A 19,485-nucleotide genomic window follows, 5' to 3' on the forward strand; every position below is an offset into this window, starting at 1 on the left:
GTTTGGCGCTTTTCATTATTCAGGCTAGAGAGAAGTTGATTTACATAAGTTGATGGCACATGTGTGTGTACATACACTTCATATAGCCATTTGCAAGCAAGCAGTTACATTTATTCGCTAATTGTGAATTGACAGAGGTTACATACAGTGTGTAAGTCTGAAAAAGCAGCTAGAGGCATGTTCTCATTCAATAAACATTCTACTCTCCTGCATGGATATTTCTGTGGGTTTTTAGCTTCTTGGATAAGTGTCACTGTTATAATCTTTTAATTAATATTGTGCTGTAGAGTGAAGGCATGAATGGATGCTACTGGCTGTTATTGCCATAGTGCCCAGAAGGATGCTACTGTTTTGCCAAAAATGTTCTGTCACTAATGTGAGGCCTGTTGACAGACTGTTGTTTATATGTGTCAACATGATGCCAAGTCGATTGTTTCACTACAGGAATCCTGGCTTGGCCCCAGTGGCTGTCTGAGGCTTGTAGACAAAAAGATACTTTTATAGCAGCAAGCAAAAGGGAACAGCTTTTTGGACTTTTATCTTGATCTTGTAGTAACTATTTTCTCATATAGATACTAAGAGGATTAATAATCAGGAAATTGTGCAGACGACTTGGTACATTGTATTTCACATTCTCTGGACACAGGAAGGACTTTGAATTTAAGTGGGGCTGTTAAGTGAGTCTAATCTAATTATTGTACAAGATGTTTAATCATATTAGTCAGAACTGAGCATAAAATGTTGTGACATGTTTGGAAGTGCATTTTAGGGTAAAAAGTACCATTTCTTTTAGTTGTTTCCTGTTTACCCAGAATAAATAAGTAGATTCAGTGTGGGTGGGGAACTGCCCTGCAAATTTCTTAAGAAGTACCTTGCCTTCTGGGGTCACTGGATTCCATGCTCAGACTCCGTTCTACACTTCTGTTTTGGGTAGTACATGGCAAGTTAGAGGCTCCAGTTTTGTAGAAAGAGGAAGCTGATCCTTCCAGTTTCCCCCAAACACTTGATGTATTTTTAATAACTTCTTTTGTCTGCTTCAGAGGAAGATAACTGATTCTTGCTCAGTATGAAAGCTTGATATTTATGTAAATATGTTAATTTAATGGCAGAAATCTTATATACTATTTAGAAAAGGTCATCTAAAGAGCAATCTTTACTACTTCCATGTTGATTCCTTCTCATTGGGTTATCTAAATTTCTCTTAAACTAGCACTACTACTGGAAACGTATCTTTAATTTCTTGCCCAAACCAGTGGGATGTTTGTTGCAAGTAGATTGCCAACTGTCATTTTTGGGCAGAATCCTTAAATACATGGTCCTGTCGTCTAGTCAGAAAAATGTCTCCAAATCTCACATGAAAATGCCAGAAAAATCCATCACAAGGATATAGAAATTGTGTGAAAAATACCTCCAGCTTTTGATCATTCTGCCCAAGGCTCACCACATGGTATCCCAAATATTCATTGGAGATGCAAATTCTGCATAGCTGGTGCTATAAGTCAGTGATAATAATGAGAGTTCTGTGACTCAGAAATGTGATCAATTATATTTACATGCATCCCAGGCTGAACTACACTACTTGGTGAATAGACTGACAGTGTGAAGGAGTGAGTCTTTCAAGTTGGGCTTCAAAGTGCCATCTAATAATGGTATAAGGACTGTTACTACTCATAATAATTTGTCGGTGCCGGGCCTGTATTTCTCTTCATAAAGGTCAGACTTTCAAATATATTCTTCTGATAAAATACACTTCCTCTGTAACCTACAGACACAATTCAACTACTTTGGTCTTTTGCCCCCAGTCTTCAGGGAATAAAAACCTTTTCTCCTTTAAATCCAATAAGCTTGGCATGTGAGCATTTTTTCTAGCATGTGCAAGAGGGATTTCTTAGAATCTGCTGCTATGTAGGGAAGTGAGAAATCTGGTAGCTGTTTCAGTAGCCAGTAGACCATCTCCTACTTTCTGCCCCAGAACCCCACCTACAGCGTAACCTGTAACTCAATATCCCTGCCATCCTTAATGGATAACAGAAGCTGAAACATACTGCAAAGTATTGCTGGGAAAGTTGGATAAATTCAAGGCTGAGGAGCTTATCTAAAACACCTAGCTCCAGGGTAGTACTGGTACCAGCATATTTCTGCTTTTCTACATCACATTTGGAGGTAGAAGTTACCACAGTGAAGACCAGGCAGTTTTTCAGTGGATTTATCTGTCTTTCATGTACCAAGGTTCAAATATAAGATGAGAGGTTTAGTGATCAATCACTACACAGTAAATGCAGACTGGCTGGGTTTGCCTTTCAGCCACCCAAAATTTTGGTTACAGATATTTTGGTTGCACCTATTTAAAAGAGACTGTGTATTAAAAAAGGGGAGACAATGTATTTTCCCTCGTGTAGCTTGATTCATACTGTTCTTTTTGTTTAAAATATTTCGTTTTTTCTTTATTTAGATTTTTTAAGCCACAGAAAATAGCTTTGTTTTAAGGCTCTAAGGCTCTAAGAAAATGAATCTTTCTTTTCTTTTTTTTTTTTTTTTTACTTAAATTGTGGTTGCGGAATTCTAAATTATGTATGTGGTAGAGTGTATGTAGTGAGAAAAGAGCAAATGCCAAATGAAGCCAATGACAGTTTTAAAATTCATGAAAAATCCAAGCTAAAATGAGAAGCATGAACACTATAAATCATTACTTCCTTGCCTCACAGCCAGCTAATCCAAGAATCTGCATCAGTTTTATTTTGCCAGTTGTGTAATCTCACACAGCCATTGAGCTTTTGGGAATACAACTAGCTGGTGAGGAGTTCGGTTCTGGTCCACCCTGCCTGTGCACAGAGCATTCTTCCAAGAGGTAGGTATAAAAAGATTTTTTTCTTTTTAGGCCACTCCTGAGTCACCGTGGAAGAGTGCACGCGCTTGTCTGCACACACTGATACTGGTCAACCTTCTCTTGGCTTGCTCCATAAAACGGGGATGTTGTCCCACAGGAACTGGAGATCTGTCTTCCCATTTCCAGATGCATCGTAGGTAGATCAGATGGATTTTCTAGCCTCTTTAGGGGATGAAAATATATGGATATCACATATCACCAGGTTTCTGTTCTCACCGTGACAATGTGACTTTTGCAGATAGCCTGCTGTTCCTAACACGTCTCAAAGAGGAGGTGTTTCAGTCTTCAGAGTGAGAAAGAGTTGCCTTTGACTCATCACTGGCTTTTGACAGTTTTGCTGAACGAGGGCCAATAGTTCCTTATTTTCTACTTGCTTAAAATCACAACATATCAAGTTGCATTTGTGTGAATAACATGCTTTGGAACGCTTATTAGCAACAACTGAAATTTAATGGTGTAGTTAATTTATATAATGTTCAAAATTAGTCAAAGTCCAGTCAAAGGATTTCTCTCTTAACCAATAGCAAGCAGTACTGCTTTGTAAGGTAATTTCAGACTATTTATAGTTATTAGTGTTTATGTTATTTTCATGCGAGACATCACATAGATCTAAATAGGCACACAGTGCCTACATATCATATCGTCTAGGTAATCAGACTTGCAAAGATTTCTGGTTTAGTCAGAACCCTTAATCCAGGTGTAGATGTTTAGCACATTGAGAAATAGCTTTTCTCAGACCACACATTTGGCTCGTTATTTTGAGATACATTTCACACTGATTGCAATCTTTATCTTGAGCAAATGGAGATCTAATTAAAAATATATTAACTTGTCTTTCAGCCAGCCTAGTTTTACTGATTTCTGAAAGTCAACAGCTTTTCAGTTTCATACATCTCAATGGTGGTCTATTACCCTTGATTCATGCAGCTTCTACAGAAAGTAATAAGAATTGCTTATACTGGAGAAATTAATTCATATTTCTTTTCTTCTGTGCTAGCATGATTTTGCCAAAATGAAGCAGCTGAAATTAGTGAAATGTTGCAACTCTTTCATTTTTTAAAATTTGATTTAGACATCTCATCGGAGATTTTATTTATAATTTCTATAAAATTATTTTACGGCTCCCGTTTCTTCCAGATGACTACAAACAGGAGTTAATGTAGGCATTTGCATTTTCTGCAAGTTTTTAAAGGTCCAAGTATCAGCTCTCTTTTCTCCCTTCCCCATAGAAAGAACCTGTGGATATAAGTCACCTCACTTAAACTGAACAGGGTGAATGCATAACACAAGGTGATATGTAAATCCCTCTTTCACTACAAACTGGTCACAAAGTCAAGATTGTAGTCTGTATTCTGCTGTTAAGAGAAGATCGCTGTAATAAAAAGCTAATTGAGCTGTCATTTACACCTACCTGTTGTAGCGCTAAAACAACACCTATCTAGAGCTAGTAACCTGGGGGACCATTTGCGGGTGGAATAAATTAGAGTAGGTAGGAGGGCCAGTCCAGCTCAGACCCAAACCTGAAGCTCCATGGCAACTTTAAAGCTACTTTATGCACATAATGTTGACCTGCATTAGACATGAAGTTGTTATCGTTCTATACAGAAACTTTTCCAGTATTTATTATTTTCTGACTTTGCTGTTTGTTTTGGTAAAACGTCATCACAATAGAAAAAATTATTCTAGGAATTTCTATGATAGATGGAAGTCCAATATTTTCTGTGACAAGGTATAGTTCCTAGCTGTAATTCTGGAGGTAGATCCATACTGTAAGAAATCAGAGAATATTCTTGTAGTTTTGCATTTCAGTACTGTTAGGATGAGTAAGAATTTTCTTTTGTGCATTTCTTAAATGAAATATGCTTCATCCCAGAATACTTCTTGACGGATAAATATTTATTTGGAATAGTTCCTACAGTTTTTCTACATATGAATAGTGAGAGGCAGAGAAAAATAATAGTGATTTGCAGATTGAAGACTATAGAAAAATTAAATTCTCAAGCATATCTTGACAAACAATTATCTGAAAGATTACTGAGTTTCCCAGTCCCAAAATACATGCATTTATTAATTACTTCTACAAGTGGAATTTTCAGGATTAATGTTTGTTACATGTGATTCAACTTCACATTGTGCCATAATGCTGTTCATGACTAGTTAAAGAGCTGCTGTTAATGCTCAAAGAAAAAAAGCCAGAAGTCTGCTATGAAAACATTACACATTTGAAAAACACATGTAAAAATCATGTAATGATAATAATGTTGAAAAAATCCCAAACTGTCTCTTGGTAAGCAATGAACTTAGAGGGATCATATTTACCAATGATGAACACATGAAAAATTACTACCTGACTTCAGAAATGCTCTAACAACTAGATTCAGATACTATTAGTGACAAAATCTTGTTGAGTGACAAAATTTGAACAACATTTTGTTTAGCTTAAAGGCTAACTGCTTTAAACATTTACCTTTTCTTAGCAATAGTTAAGGAGCTGTTACTTCATCAGTGATTTCTCCCCTGACCTTCTGATGAACACAAATAATATAACAAGCCTCATAGTAATGGAAAGTAAGGAAGCCAGTGTTGTCTCTGATAACATTTTTTAACTCGCATATTAGTTACTTTGAGTATAGAGCTAGAGGCTACAAAGCTTGCCAGCTTCTTGATCAAGTTTTGTTGCAGTGGTTGACCATATTTGTCTGAGGTAACAAGCTGACTATTCAAAATTAAGTTAAATTAATTAGACAGGAAGTAAAAGCTAATTATATCATGAAAATAGAATTATTTTGCTACATGCTTACTCTGAAGTTCACAAGGAATGTTTGTTTTGACGAAGGTTGGACCTACAATGTGGTTAAATATATTGTTTAAGTTGGGTTATTTTAAACATACTTGACAAGTGTGTGAAACTTCTGGCATATATATTTTAATTACATAGCCCATTGCAAGCAAAGACTTTGCAGATAGGCACCTTAAATCTAGTTCAAATAAATTTTCAGTACTCATAACATCTTGAGGAATTTAACCAGACATCAACAATTAAAAGGATTTAATGAAAGGCTATGGTCAGACCAAACTTTGTTATGATAATAAGTGGATGTGTGTGGTTCTGAAAAAATAAAGTTAATTGTTTAGGGAGTGATAATCTATTCAGGCTGATACTTGTATCTGTTGTAGCACAAATGGTGTGGTCATAGATTGAAAGTTTAAACAATTAACAGCTATACTTTTGTCAGCTTTTTTTTCACTGTAGGTTCTGAATAGAATTTAGCCTACATAAAACATGAACAAAACACTTTCCCCCTTCCTTTCTCCAGCTTCCAGAATGGCTACTAGTTCTGAGGTCTGAAATCCAGTTTGTGTACTCCTAGCTTCACATGTTGGCATTTTAACAATAACAATGTTGGCATCAGAGCTTAGCTGCCTGTGTTAATGGTGCAGGAAACAGAATGGAAAACAGCCAGTTCTTAAACAGATATACATAAGGACTCTTTTAATCAAATTTCTCAGGTACCGTTGGAACTGCTTTTACGGTTTCCTTTCCTTTCACACACTACACCCCCCACCCCCCACCCCACCCCCCGCCCCCCCTTCTACCATTACTGTAATAATCTTGCTTAAGTGGATTGTAAGGTTCTTTGGTCAACAGAAGAGGCCAACAGGTGCTCTTTCCTATAACATTTGTTGTTCACTTTAAAAACTCAGAAACTCCTTAAAAATGCATTTATTTGTCTATTCACAAATTACTTGTTCTAAAAAAACTACCGTTTCTTCTGAAAGATGCACTTCTAGAATCTAATATAAATGCTTATGTTATGTTTTCTTTTCCTCTTATAAAAATAATTTGCACAGTGGTTACACATGACTTTTTCTCATTTGTTCTAAATCGAGCATGTATTTCATTCATTTTGCCCGTAGGTAAGGGCACACTTTCAGTTTATTTAATAAATATCATCTGTATCCAGTATTTAGAAGTTTGGTATTATTTAAATGCTATATTACACTAAAGTGTTAAACAGGAGGAAGTTAAAACCATTTATTCAATAGAATCCATCACCTATTCTATGCAGAATCCAAACAGAAATTTCTCTGAGAAGCATGGAACAAACATGGGTAGTACCCTGAGCCATCTTGCTGTAGAAAAGCCATCTGGTGCTTAAAAGCAAAGTTTATTTTAAGAATAAACTAGTAAATAGGAGAAGTCCTGAAGATTGATATTCTGAAGATGGTATGAGCAATTATAGTTCATTCAGAAGCTGCAAATCCACCATCCTGGCTCTGTGAATGTTGCAGAGAGCTACCAGAGCAATGAAATGGAAAAGTGAAACTTGAAAGATTCATTTCCCAAAGGGGAAGAGTGAACTCAGGCCAAGTACAAAAAACACGAGACGCCAGTATATTTTGAATTATTCCTAATGGCAGAAGATCTTAAAAAACTTAACTCAGCAGTCAAGAATACGGATGAGCTGGAATCTGAGTTGCACATCCAAACCTGGTTGCTGCTTCTCTTAGAAACAATCGCATAGCATATAAAATGCACAAAATAAAGTGGTGAGGTCCTAGAGGATAGATTTCTGAAACACATTGTATAGGTCCTCTTCAGTGGAGTCTGAAAAGGATGAGCCTTTCTGGTAATTTCCTGCCCTTTTGCAGTATTTTCTTTTTCCTCTAAACATAATACAGTGGATGTAAACTATACTCACTCATAATGGAAGTGTAAAAGCAAGAGAATAAGGCTATCGTATATCCATTCCTGTATTGCTGTAACTTGACTTAGCCATCAAATACAGTGTGTTCTCTCACCATTCCCTGAGGGAACATGAATAAGCATTTTGTTTTGGAAGGTTGCATTTGTGTTTGTTTTCAATTTGCATATTCCTATATCTGTTAAGAAAGCAAGGTCACTGTAGTTAACCCTGCATTGAGTATGGAAACAGGGAAGCAGAGCAAGTAATGAGACAAATCTTGCTTCCTCCATCCAGAGACAGATTTTGGGAATGTCACTTTTGGAAATCTCTGAAACTCCTACACTTACTTTTGCCCTTCACAGCCCGTTTCAAGCAGGAATGGGAGATACTGGGAACTTGGCAAGTACAGACATTTTTGTGCAGTTTGGCAACTGGTAACAAAAAGCATGGTGGACTTGGACACATTCTGTCTTTTCTCTTTGCTGACAACTGGAAATGTAAATGATGGAGTTTGAGATTCACATAGGACTGAAAGACAGTAAGGAACGGGAAGGGAGAGAACAGCAAGTAAGATGTTGAAAAAGACTAGAGGCAAAACCACGAGGGTTGAAATAGAGAGATGGGAGAAAACACACACACTAAAATGGAGGGGGAAAAAGAGAACTACAGAGATGAAACAGTGCATGAATCCTTCTAACTTCTTAGTGGCACCTTTTCTCCTGTAACAACAGCATTTAACAATAATTAATACTGAAATCAATAGGGATTACTTGCAGAGTCAGGTACTACTCGGTGTGACTAACGATGGCAGAACCAGGCCTTGTGTTCTAAAACAGAAATAAAAATCCATGTGAAAGATGAAAATATCACTTGGTCTATGCAGCAAGAGGACCCAGGAAGTCCATGTAGGTTGCACAACTCAAGTGAGCATCATATTCCATATTAGCTGCCAGTCTGTAGTATATTCTGCTTCTAATTCCTATAATTTTTGATCGTTACAGAATCTCTGAGTATGTGCTTAGCTTTTCTTGTAACACAGGGAAAGATGGGCTGTCACAAAATTTCTAAGAATGTTGGTGAAAGAGAGCTTCTTGAAAAATACTTAAAATTTTAAGTTGTTTTCTTTTAAACATTCTCTAATTGTTACACAGTCATACTTTTGCTAACTGTATTGTCCTTGTCAGAACAGTCTTGGAAGAGCCAACAAATACAAGTGAATGACCGGTTCACTTTGTTCATTACTTATAACCAGAGAAATTTTGCCTGGGCTTTATGTATGAGGTTTTCCATTTTTAACCACATTTCTCTGAACTTCGTTGCTGTATTTCTTTGTTACATATTCAGTCATTGTGGTAGATGGTAGTTGCATTTGAAGACTAATTTCTTACTTTATCTTTGGGATTTTTCTAGTGTGTCATATTCTGGCTTGACCTTCACGGATTTCTCACAGAAACAATTCCTCCCAATGAAGTAATAATGATGTATAGTTTATACAATACACAGAAGACACTGGTATGTCTACATTAACCTATTAGTTTGTGGAATAGGTGTGCTTTTGAAGTGAAACATCCCCACATATTGCAATTCTATGTAAAACTAAAGCAAGAGACATTCTCTAGGAGCACACCTAGTCCACCGCACCTGGTCCATGGGACCACACCAGTTCAAGCCCATTTTAACCACCACCCAAATATGTGTATAATGTGGATGCTGGATCCTCAGCCCCAGTTGTTTGCATCTACAGATCCACTGCCACTGTTCAGCTTTACTTGATAATGCAGATATAGCCACTGTGTACGAGAAGAACAAAAGGGAGAAAATACTCAAACCCCTGATGTTTCCAGGATCAGGATCAGTTTAATTTCAGAGGAGGATTCCAACAGCTCTATATGGAAGGTTCATCTAGACTGTAGTAGAATATTATAATATCCGATAGAATTTCAGAAAGTGTGCTATCTTTGCTATAGAATCCCTTAGGATGGTTCAAAAGCCTGTAGGAAGTACATCATTTTCTCAAATTATGTAAATTATTTCAGAGTAATTTCTATAGGAAATAACTGGTGGTATCCTTATTAAATCCTTCAGGACTTTTCCATAAGGGAAGGATTTCAGTACTTTGGAGATGAAGCTATAGCATTTTATTAACTCTGCTGAGTTTATGCACCTAATACTTAAGAAGATTAATAATGTGTGTGGCAGAGATCTTGGGGCAACTTCACAGGGCCAGTAAGAATAATAGTTAACTGGTAATACAGCCACAGCACTGAGCCTTTAATTATAAATCATTTGTTATGTGAAAGGTACAAAGAGTGCTTGTAATGATAGTGGTTCTTACCCACAATAACATTTTAATTTCATTTCTTTTGTCCCATTTTTGGGTTTCAGAACAAAAAATATTAGGAAAAATTGTAAATTTTCCAGTTTAGAGCTCAAATCTTCAACTACTTATTTTGTAGTCCTTGAAGTAATGTGAAAAACTTGTAAGAGAATTAAGTATACGAATTGTCTACCAGTATCTACATAAAAGAGTGCCATTGTGCACTTAGACAATGTTTTTTGCATTATTTATAGGGGTCAAAAACAAGCCTTAAAAAACACTCACTTTCCTACAACCTGTTACTCTGACTCCCTAATGTCTAGTTATTTGGGGGCATCTGCCTGACAAACTCCTTTTGTCTACTTCCACATGCAAACTGAAGTGTGCATTGGGGTTTAAACATTAGCATGGCTTTTCCACTTGGATATGGCACCCGATAGCAGCATGAAATGTTGAGCAAGCACTGGATACTTAATACTTTTCATTTAATGAACTGTTTCTTTATTATTTTGCAAAGCCTGCATAAGACGTTTTCATGGTTTAAAAAGTGCCCTGCATCCTACTTCATAGGAAGGGGACCTCATTTAGATTAACCTGTGACTTCAACAGCAGGTGGTAGAAAGAACCAACTGCTTCAATTACTGCTTTTGCGCATGACTTTCATGTGTTGCTAAGATTATCAGAGGAACCTGATTACATCCCCTTAGACACTATTGTTGGCACAATGATTAAGCTGTTATTTTTTCTGGGTTTTTTTTCCTTTCTTTTTTAGACCGAAAACCTAAAGAGCTTTTTGGCATGAAGCGAAAGCACTGTGTATAGAGATCAGTAAGATAGTGAGTATCATTGCCCTGTAGCTTATCTCCACATATACAGCTCCCTGGTGGATCCCTATGATAAACATTATTGGAACAATTAGCTGCTGCTGACATAGAATCCAGACACAATGGCAATGGCCAGCAGCACTGAGCCAAATATCATGGAGCCAAAACCCATAAAAAAGCAACACCAAGCTACTCTCCCCATTCAACTGCTGTCATAAAACCCTCCCAGTGCTATGTTTGCATAGCTGGCTTCACCGATATGGCACCAAAACACAAAAGGAGAAGCTGCAGCACTTGTCTTTGTTTAGCTGAAATTACAAGTCATTGAATTAGTATGTCATCTTTATTGCGCTGTCATGCAGCGGAGGTGAGGAAGGCTCTCTGTAATGGATGGAAGAGTTTGATGGCCTAAAAGACAGGCTCACAGATGGTTGTTGATATAAAACAGTTTGCCCTTTTTTAAAAAAAAGGGAAGGGGAAAAAAGGCTGAATGGAATAGGTCTCTGCTGATCTGAGTAGCTGTAACTAACAATATTTATGTAAGGCTGATCTTGGAGGAGTCTAGGGCTAGAAGGTGAACCAAGAGTTTGTCTAAAGATTAAAACTCAGAAGTGCATGCTAAGCCATTTAAAAAAATTTAAATATCAGTGAGGCAGCATGACCCAAAAGGTGAAGCAGGAAAGGTCTTGCTCGGAGGAAGATGTTGCCACTACCCTTGCACAGGGGAAGGTACCCTTGTGTGATTCTGCAGCAGCAGCAGAATTCTCATCAGCAGAATCAATGGAGATGCAAAGCAAACCCAGGAGAAGAAGAAATGATTTGTACATTTTAAGGAGCACTGTGATATTCTCTTTCCTTCTTTGTTTAAATAGAAGGGAGGAAAAAGATATTGCGGATTGAAGTTTGCTGTTAGGGTCTAAGATGAATGCAAACTGTTCATAAACCCTCTCTTTTCACCTGAAACACAAGACCATGCATACTGTAATGAAATTTTATCAAACTGATGTTAGAGTAATACCTAAAAAAAAAGCGTGTTAGAATTAAACATGACCCAAATTACTAAAAGAGTTTTTCTTTTTAAAACTCTCCTTGGCAGTCTGGTATTGTACAAACAAATCATTCATTTCAACCAGGTCAGTCTTTTCAAGACACATGAAGGAAAGGATATTCAAGCCGTTGCTGAAGCACAGGTTGCCAGTACTTTGAATTAAAGACCCTCGAATTTCCTGCTCCTCTCCCTCCTCCCAACAGATTCATTGCCACATCTTAGCACTATGGGTAGTCTGAGAACTGTGAAACTATACCTTCCTAGTCAGGATTGTTTGATTAATTTGATTAAAGCTTGTTCAAAGGGAAGGTGCCAGAGGAAGGAGCCACCCAAGGCAAGGGATGCCGCCCCACATGAGTTCAGGCTTGGATGTAAGAGAAGGGGCCACAGAGCACTCCTCCATCTTCCCCCTACACCACATCTGTCTGTTTTCTATTTACACAGTTTCTCCTTTATTCATGAGAATAAACCAATTGCATGTTGTTTTCAGACTCCCAAAAGTATCAACACGGTGGTTAATCACCACCACAGTGGTGCTGGGGTATCTCTAGTGGTGGTGATAGCATCTCTAGAGATTTCCAAAAATCAGTTTTAATTTCAAAGTTCTGCATTTCTGTAGCCTTTTCCTCACCCTGTCACTTCCAGGGCTTTGTTTCTAGGAGTGGTCTGGAATACTTCTAAACCAATCACTCCTCTGTGCTATTGTTTCTTCCTTCCTCCATGGGACAGCCAAAGGCCACCACAGTCTGTCTTCTGGGCTCTCCCTATAAAGGTAAACAGATATAAGAGCTATGCAGAAGGGGCACGTGAAGCAGGACTAACACTTCGGAGGCATTCAAGATACAGAATCATGACATGACAGCAAAACATATTGTGATAATAGATGCCTTAAGTGGGATCTGACACTTCTCACTTCCCCCTTAAGTGGGAGAAAATGTTTTCAGTTTTATGTTCCTTGAAACAAATCTTTATCTCCAGGAAGGCAAAATGAATAATTTGGAAGCCACCTTGATACTTCATGACATTTGTGAATATTTTCTTGTTTACAATAGTGTAACAAGTCCAAAACTAGTGTCTTCATAAAGTCTTATAAATGTCTTAATTACAGCTAAATACCAGGAGTACAAATTATTTGGTTTGGCATGTTTTAGTTAAAGGTTTTATTTCCATAGATAGTATGCAGCACATTCAGATTTCAAGACATTTGCATGTACATTCTTAAAATGCTGTCACAGGTCGCCTAATACAAATTATTTTTGTTTGTTTTGACTGTCTAGCTGAGCAAAATCTGAAAGAAGAGATGAAACAAACAAAGAGGGAGACTAATTTTTAATTCTTTATTTGTTGTTTTTTTTTTTTTCCTTATTATGCTGTTAAATGTATCTATCAAAAGTACTCTGTATTATGCAATCCAGAATTAAGACATATGAATGTCATCTATGAAAATTCCTCTGAGATATAGTCTTCTGTTTCAATTGAGAAATCCATCCAATATCAATGACCTTTCCATTTAGGGAATACTTAATGTGGTTAACTAGATACGATATACTTTGGGAATGCTTTTTATTGCATACATTTGAATTAAAAGATACACCTTGTAGGGATAAAATGATGAAACAGCACTCTATTGAGGGTTAAAGATGAATGATGGCATTTAAGACATTTGTTTTGGTTAAACACAAAGTAAGAGGTGCTGTCATATTCAGGCCCACAGTGTTATTAAGGCACAGGAGATGAGGACAGAATTCAGTCTCACTTAAATCAATGGGAATTTCGCCTGCTACTGCTGCAGCTGAATTTGAATCATTATGGTTAAATGGCCTCTTTTTTAATCATAAAATGCTTTGAGTCATAACAATGTGTATTAATCCTTCTCATTAATGCTTAGAGGCTTGTGTACCAGGCCACTTTAGATAGCATAGCTCTTCTGGAAAACAAAGAAAAGCTGGGTGTATTTTAAAATTTGAAAACACTTGGGTCTTGTTTTATTTGTTATTAGAATCAATGAACAGGTATATTGCAGCTGCATCACAGAAGTTTTGGAGCTTTCTGAATTTTACATTTCTTAGGTTCTTTTTGCAGTTGGCTTAAATTTGCTAATAGCTTTCTGGGAATATTTGGAATATCACCTATGGGAAAGCTGAAGCAAACAACTAGTATCTCTGAGTGCCTTCTCATCAGACAAATTTTAGTGTAATTCGATCTCTTTTGGTAACTAGTCACATCAATAAACAGATGCTTGGAGTTGTGAATGGGACAAATCTGTTTGCATATCTGACTCATTGCATTGGCTTCTTGCATTAGTTCTTGTCTCTCCTCCAATTCTGTCATCTTTTTCCTACAATATTAATGTTACATCTCCTTTGTAGTTCTACATCTTCCCTTGGCTATTCTGTACTTCTTTTACAACCTTTGCCCTTGACTTTGCGAGCTGCCTTGCCAGGGAGCAACACTGCTGGGACAGGCTGTCAGTGATGCATGTAAAGCCCTAATTTATGCCTCCTTTTAAAATAAGCCCCAAATACATGGATTGTCATAGATACCTATTAAAAACCTAAAAAATACTGAATTGAGAAGTGACTTGCTGTTGGTGACTCATTTTGCTACAAAGAAATGCCTTCTTCTGACCAATATTTTTGCTACACTGTTGTACTGGCATCATACAGCTATCAGAATCAATCTCCTCTTTGAACACAGTTTACCTCAATAAAAACTGTTACATTTTGAACATTATTATTTAAGTTTATTATGTGGCCTTGGGAAATAATGGAATAGACTGAGCAAACACTTTTCTTTTTGCTTTGGTAGTTGGTGTTTTTTTCAAGTAACTAAAGTATTTAAAAAATAAAAAATTATAGTTACCAAAATATATCTGTATCATTTAGTAAGATAACACAGAACCTCAGGCTTTCTGAACTTTGTTTGTTCCTGTAACACAGTTAATACAGATTAACCTACTAGATCTTCTGGTTTTTAGATCAGCCACAGTATGATTAGCCAGCTGCTTTCAGTATCCCATGTTTCTTTATTCTGGATTTTGCTGGATTTTATTCTTAGTGCTGGAACTATTCCTAAACAAACTTCCAAAATTATTTGTCTATTGGAATGCACTGTGAAATTTACTGTTTTTTCATCTCTGAGATCAGTTAAACCCCAGTTTTCACAGGTTAGCAGCTTTTACTTATTAAACTGACCTTGAACTTTATGTAAAGGGTTTAGTTTTGATTCAATAGTTTCTTACATTATATATGTTTAAGCGGCATTTAATGCTTAAATTTTACTGCTGTTTCCTACCCATCATTCATTTGGAATATTTCCAGGACTTGCAATGCAGAGCACTGTTCATTCCCATCCGGCTGCTTTTACCTGAAGGTGGTCATTCACTAGGGACTGATTCTGGGAGCACAGGTGCTTCTGCACCGTATTTTTGGACAGGAGCCAGACATTTCCCTGCTAAATTCTGAACTTGAAGTTGGCAGTTCCAGGGTGTGTAGGGGTTTTATAGTGATGATGACTTGATCCAACAAATTAGTTGTCTGATATATACCAGTCTTAAAATATTTAGGTTTAATGCAGTATGCTTGGATTTCAGCCTAAACTTTGTGCCCATTTCCAGAACTGGGATTTGCCCTCAAGATTTATCACCCACTACAGCTATGTTAAGCTTGCATCACTAAGTTTATTTGAAAAAACACCCACATTTTTGGTGAAGTCAGCATAGTTTCTGCCTATATAATAATGCTCACGGAATATATATGGACATTTTCCCCTCTTTATTTACCTTTTCCTGTGTCTTTAAGAAAATGTTAGCAGAGCACAGCTTACACTAAATCAGTCTATATCTTGCAGTATGTGAGCAGATGACATAGATGTCCAAGGATGTGATAGGGATCAGCTCACACACTTTTCAGCTGAGCATATGTGTAAAAACAAAAACAAACCTTACTTTTTTTCTTAGAAAGCACCACGTATTTCAGGCAGTTAGGCAGTAACAGATGTTGGAGACTCAGTAGGAAGCTAGATGTATGCTGGGATGTCACTCAACTCCCCTTAACAAGCTGCTGTGTTGGAGAACCAGTCTCCATATAGGCTCTGCTTAGTGTCTCAGAAATAAGATGACACTAAAATAACCAGCTTCCCATGAATACCAAGTCTCTCTTTTAAAGAATATACTACTCGAGGACTGTGAGGGGAGGAGGGGTATGTGTGTGGAGAGACTGTGTATATAACTTTGCCTGCAAAGGTATTGCATGAAGACTGTCTTTGTTTTAATTTAAGTAATTTTAATTTTGGATAGTGGCAGTATTACCTTTGTTATAGAAGTATTTAATTGAGAATTGTTATGGAATGTGATCTCTCTGCATTTCTGATTGACATAGCTTCAGGTAACATGCTGTGCCATGTCAATAAAAAAATCTACCTAGCATTAAATAACTGCATTTGAGGATGGATATTCTCCATATTTGAGAAGTCAATACAAGCATATTAATTCACTCTAAGACCAGATAATGACATAACACTTAGTTCTGATGCAGGAGTAAAGCAGCAATTCCAACAAAGTACCATACCAACTACAGGAGCTACAAATATAAAATTAAACTGGGCTGGATGACATGGTATAAGCCAGGCCAAAGAAAGGAGGCTGCATATGGCATGAACAAACCTTATTGTCAATACAAAAGATGCTTTCATGCCTTGTATGGTAATGAGTAAGGTCACACCTGGCCACATCAAAGTATCCTGAAGAGTATAATTGACAGATATCTATCCAGCTTCAAGAGACCAAGCGCAGTGACACCAGGGGACTCAGCAGCATCCAAGTACTGAGGGTCGTACAAGGACTTTGACAGTCTGAGAGATATTCAGGACTCTGGAAATCTGAGCAACATATTTTCTGATTTTCTTTCAGTGACTTCAATTGTTTGGACCAATCTCTGTCACTAGGGAGCCTGGGATAGGTGTATTTGAACAGTTTAGCTTTGATTTTGCTGTGGTATTTTCTTGTTTTTCAAATAAATATTGATTTATTGAAGGCCCTTTTGGATCTTAAGGCTGTTTGGGGGAATATTTACCACAGTCTCCTCCTTGAAACAAGGGAAACAAACTTATTACCTTAGGCAAAAAACAGAAGAGAGGGCTGACAGCACCTGACCTGGGGCATTGTCACAGGTGCTGAAGGTGTCACCAAAAGGCTGACTAAAGTCAGTGACATGCAAGAGGACGGCCAGGGGACCACAAGGGATGACAAGATTAGGGATCTTGTGGTTATCAGTCACAGACCGTTCTCTTCAGTAATCACAAAGGTATCGGAAGTCCTGGTGTGGGATGATGGGGAAAGTCACTAACAGTTTGTTGGGATAGGAGAGAGGACATTTTTCTTCAAACCTCTATAAACCCTGATGCAGAAGGATAACTTGCAGAGCCCAGATGTTTTTGTCCTTTTTTTTTTTTTTTTTTTCCTCCCCACAGTTGCCAATATTTTAAAAGACATTTCCAAAAGTAATGGGGAGTGGGTGTTGGAGAGTTGTATTTGCTTTATAGTCAGCTTTACATATAACAAATGAGCATTCCATTTCTCCTGGGAAATAAGTAAATTGTCTTGAAATTGAAACAGTGGCAGAAAAGGAGTAAGTGGTTTGACTTGAACCACAGAGGGAGATTACAAGAGAACAGATTAAAATGCAGAAACCCTTACATCATGCCAGAGCTTTGTGCGCTGCACCTCCCTCTCTTGCTGCATGGAATTGTTGTTTTGCAATTCTGGGGAAAACCAAGCCACTGCTGAAAAAATGGAGCCTGTGAACAAATCACAAAACATCACCGTACCATAGTTTTGAACCAGGAGACAGGGCTTTTATTTTTTTTTGTTTTGGTCCGGGTTTTCTAAATATTTTTTTTATTATCTATGTTTATTGTTAAATATTCTTCATTTAAATAGAGTATTTTCTCAGAATTATGTCTGAGGCTTCTAATTACTGCACCCAGGTAATATTTTTCCACTCATCATATAGGAAAAATCTTCACTCACTGTCATTTTACCCACTACTATCTCCAGATTAATTGTAGATGATCCACTGGCTGAGTAATAAACTGATATGGAATGAATTGGTCACACGATTATTGTGCACTTATTCAGAAAATGTTTGTTCTAATTTATTATTGATTGATACCCAGTGAATTATTTTTCACTAGCTAATGCTTTATTGTGCTCCATCAAGCTGTAGCACTTTCCATACAATCGCATTGATTAAAAAGTGAGAAAGATGTCAAAAGATTCCTGAACAAAATATCCCCATTAGATCTGACTAGGGAATTTAGCTAAATTCTAGATGGCAGGTTTCATGGCTTTCAGGAGATAACTATGTGTTTATTAAATGTTGATACTTTGGAAAGTTCTAACCAAAACATTTCATGTTTTATGAGGTGCTTTGTTTATGCAAACAGAACCTACGGGAAATTTATGGCTAAATGTAAGGATTTTTGTTATTTTGAGATACTAATATATATTGAGTGTTATAAAACAAAAGTTTGAATGAAAATTTTTTTAAAGTGGTTAATTCTGTTTTACATTTTTTTAAACTGCCACATTTTTCAAATTTTTTATATTTGACAAACTCACTGAATAAATTAGGAATTGAGTAAATGAGATGGACTGGTTTAATCTAGAATTTTAAAATAAAAATATTTTCAAAAAAAATTACTGAAACTGACTACCTTTATGCGTAAGCTGTGCAAACAGACTTTTAGACCATGATTAGACTCTGCTATGCCATTTTCATTGCAGATATGTGCTCAACATTATTCTCAAAATGACATTACTTTAAAATATAATGATATTGTGTGATAATGAGTTCTACAGGTGCAAATTACAATGCTAGAAAAAAAGTAGAAGTATTTGAAAAAGCATCATGTTAATTTTTGCTTTTCAGAGACACTGAATGTCCTGATCATTCTTTTATTCTGAACAAGTGTAAATAAAGTTCTTTATTTGCCTTCCCTGCAGCATTTAGAATTTTCTGTGAGTTTAATCTGTTCCCATTCACTAAGTTTGTTGCACGTCTTTTCACAGAGTCTTTGTACCCCTTTTCCACTGTAAAGTACTGAATATCTCCCCCTCTGCCCCTGGTCCCTTTACTGCAATGTTCTTTGCCCAGAAATGGTTGGGACTAAGAACAAGGGTCCCCTTGAGGATGTAAACTGATTTATGAAATGGGGTAGGAATGAAAACTAACAGTGAAATGGTATAAAACACTCTATTATTATTATTATTATTATTATTATTATTATTATTATTATTATTACTATTATTTTACCATTTTCACCATTATTTCCTATCTTTGCACTTACGCACACATTTACCTTGAGCTTTTTAGATAATGCCTCAGGATTTATTTGAAGTGCTTACGGCTAATTTAGAATGTGGGAAAGTACATATTTTCATCCATGATCTTTGAGATCGAGAAAAATATCCCAAATGGATATATCTTTGCAGTGACAGGTAACACAAGCCAATGGTTAAGCCAACAACCTTTGGTAAATAAATAAGTCCAACTATTAAATGATGTGAAAAATGGAAGAAATGTGTCAACTGTGTGACTTATTCAGCAACCTTGGGGACAGGGATAGGCTCTGACTCCCAGCTGTGTCCTACATTGGATTGGAAGGCAGTACAGCTTCTGGTGGTGCTGGCAGGCTAGAAATGGACCTTGAAGACAATCTCA

The sequence above is a fragment of the Athene noctua genome, chromosome 1 (genome assembly GCF_965140245.1).
Source record: "Athene noctua chromosome 1, bAthNoc1.hap1.1, whole genome shotgun sequence".
Classification (NCBI taxonomy): domain Eukaryota; kingdom Metazoa; phylum Chordata; class Aves; order Strigiformes; family Strigidae; genus Athene; species Athene noctua.